Genomic DNA, 3,523 nt, shown 5'->3' on the forward strand with positions numbered 1-3,523 from the left:
TTGGAAAACAAAATTGTGCAAATACAGTGACTAAAATGTTTATACCCTTTGAAACAAAGACTCTTCCTGAGCTTCTACCCCAAGGAAGCCATCAGTAAGAAAAAAGGACCCATACACTCCAAAATATTTATAGTAGCACTATAAGAATTGGAAACAAAGTAGATGCCCACTAGTTGGGAAATGGCTAAATAAACTGTGGTAGATGAATGTGATGGAATATTATCGTGCTATAAGAAATGATATATGTAATTAATACAGAGAAACATAGAAAGATCTATAACTGATGTAGAGTGAAGTAAACAGAACCAAGAAAACAACACACACAGTAACTATAGTGTAACAATGTAAATGGAAAGAACAATGGCACACCAAAAAATTTTTTAAAAGTTACAGAAGTATAAAGATCAAATAGGTCTCAAAAAAAGAAATAGGAAAAGACATCTCCAACTCACCCTTTGTGAAGATGGGAGGTCCACAGGTGTTATACATTATACTCATAGGGGCAGCTAGATGGCACAGTGGATAGAGCTCTGGCTTTGGAGTTAGGAGGACCTGAGTTCAAATGTGACCTCAAACACTTGATAGTTACTAGCTGTGTGACTCTGGGCAAGTGGCTTAATCCCAATTGCCTCACCAAAGAAAATAAATTTAAAAATAAATAAATAAATATACATTGCACACGTTTTTGGACCTTTTCAATGTATCAATCAGTTGTGCTGGCATTTTTTTTTCATTTCCAAAAAGTACTATTTGTTATGTGGGATGGTACTCTGGGAGGGGGAAGGGAGTGATACATGGAATATAAGAAACAGAAAATATGAATAAAAACTTATTTAAGAGGAAAAAAGAAAATCTACAATGCTACAAAGTCTCTCCAAGACAGTGTCCATTTCACTTTACCAGGACTCTCTCCAAATCAGGTTACCTGTCTTCATTCTCACAGAGAACTATATAAGTCAAACATGATGATCTACTCTGCACGTTCTCATAGGGTTTGGGAGCATTGATCAGTTCCCTCCTTTCTCACATTGCTCATCTTTTTTCTCCTTTGAGAATATAAACATTCAGGAATAGACATTTAAATGTGACAGACTGAAGACAGAGAAGTTAAATGACTTTCTCTGAGTCCTATACAACTGGTCACTGTCAGAGTTTGGGCTTAAACTCAGGTCTACTGATGGTGATTCAAGACTTTCCAGTACTCTACAAATAGCTTACACTTGCATTCACAGAACACTTTCCCCTCATCGATATCTGCAAGATGTAAGGAGCCTCAGGCTCAGAGAATGTAAGCTACTTGTTAATAGTCACACAGTAATGAGTTGGAATTCCAACTCATCTTCTGCTACTAAGTTCATTGTTTTTTTTTTCTAGCCTATCTTCCAGGAACAGAATGGCCGAATCTCAGAGTGTAAGGGACCTGAGAGGCAATCTAATTCAATTTGTACCTAATATTAAAAAAAAAATTGAATGCTAAAAGGAAAAATGAAAAAAAAATTGTACAAAACAAAGAATCCCCTCTCTAGTATCTCCAACAAGTGAACAAGTTGACATCCAGCTTTTGCCTGAAGCCTTCCAGTGAGGGAAGGGCTTACTACTTACCAAACCAGCCTATTCCACTCATCTGGGAACAGTGGAAGGGTTCATTTGATTACAGCTCCAGAACTACGGGTGAGGTGGGGAATAGAGAGGGAGGATGGAAAAAGAGCAAGGCAAACTAGTCGCTGAGAAACAAGGGGGCCTAGGGCAGAAGATTAAGCACAATAAGTCTTCCTATTTTAAAACACCAATTTCTTTCAGTATTTCTGAATCCAGGATTCATTTGTTTCCATGGCTTTGTATTTCATTGTGGTCTTAGCTCAACAGTTACCCATCATTTTATTCCTAGATTTGCATTTGTTCTTCACGGTATCATGGAAAAGGTACAGCAATACTTGTGAAAAGCTGCTTTGTCACTTTATGACAACCAAGAAGTCATTCATAAAGAAAGGTGACAATGGTCCTTGCAAAGGAAGACCACCATACGGTAGTGGGAGAGGGGAGGGAACCCAGAGCAGTGGACCTGCTCCTTTCCAGCTCCAGGCCTCAAGCCCATGAACTTCCAGTGACCATCTGGATGCTCCAGGCTCCTTTGTCATATGCCCAAGAAGGATTTCTTGTTTGCTTTAAAGCCATACCTAGTAAATATCACCATTTTTAGCATTCTTTATTTCCAAGTAAACTTAAGTCTAAGGCTTTTTGTTTGCCAGAACCCTCCTCATGCTTGGCCCATATTCAGAGTTTGGAACAGAGAGATTTCTTTCATTCTTGTGTTTCCACAGGATGTGATTATGCATTTGGAACTGTTGTATTTAGGGAATGCTTGCATCATTCATTCCCAGTAAGTTCCAGCTAGTTAGCAGAGTTTGAAGAAACAATATGGGAGCCAAATGATGGTAAGTTTTCTCTTAGGAAACTGGAAAAGTCCTGAGGTTGGTTTCATTGTACTTCTTGTGTAGGATGTCCAGCATACAGGCACTTATTGTAAGATAAGAGTTAGCGTGAATGAAGCATCGTGGGCATGTGTTGCTACATGTGCTGAATTGGGGAATTCATTTTCTCATTGAAGTTTGAACCTCAATCAGCTTCTGAAGGCTCCACAGCTGTTAGCGGTTGCACTATCAATACTGAAGCGGCAGCAAGGTGGCACCATAGTGCATAGAGGGCCAGGCCTGAAGTCAGCAAGATGAATCTTCATGAGTTCAAATCTAGCCTAAGACACTTACTAGCTATGTGACCCTGGGTAAATCACTTAAGCCTGTTTGCGCTAGTTTGTCATCTGTAAAATGACCAGGAAAAGGAAATGGCTAACCACTCCAGTGTCTTTGCCCAAGAAACCCCAAATGGGGTCACGAAGAGTCAGACAAAACTGAAATGACTGAGTAACTTCAGTACCGAGATACTGCTTGGCCTTGAGTGTGAGATACAGAGTGGTAGCCCATGGGGTCAGGAAGCCTGAACACAAAAGCAACCTTTGACACATACTATTTCAAGAGAAGTCCCAGACATGTTTCTTTTCACTACCAACTCTCCCACTCATATCCTCCATTACCTCGTAACATTGTCTTCATGATGCCTCAATGGATGTCAGATAAGAAGGAAGGGGGAAATGGCATCAATTTTTTGAGTGAAATATTTTTTCAGTATAATATAAGATTCTCAGCTCAGAGGGTCGGGAGAGTGGGCACCACAGAATGCTTGAAGAAGAATAAAAATGCTTTAGAATAGTCACTATGGTGAATAGGAGAGTTAATCAGTTAGGAAGATGTAAAAGACTGCCTTGCTGCAAGGAGGTTCTAGTTGAGGTTATGCAAGTCAAGGCCACCAGCATTTTCTAAACTGCTGCTATGTGCCAGGCACTATGCTAAGGATATAAAGAAATGCAAAAACGATCCCTGACCTCAAGGAGCTCACATTCTAATGGGAAAGACAACATGTAAACACCATATACACAGGATAAATTAGAGATAAACTTGGAGGGAAG

The sequence above is a fragment of the Phascolarctos cinereus genome, unplaced genomic scaffold, assembly GCF_003287225.1.
Source record: "Phascolarctos cinereus isolate Bilbo 61053 unplaced genomic scaffold, phaCin_HiC Scaffold_3;HRSCAF=262, whole genome shotgun sequence".
Classification (NCBI taxonomy): Eukaryota; Metazoa; Chordata; class Mammalia; order Diprotodontia; family Phascolarctidae; genus Phascolarctos; species Phascolarctos cinereus.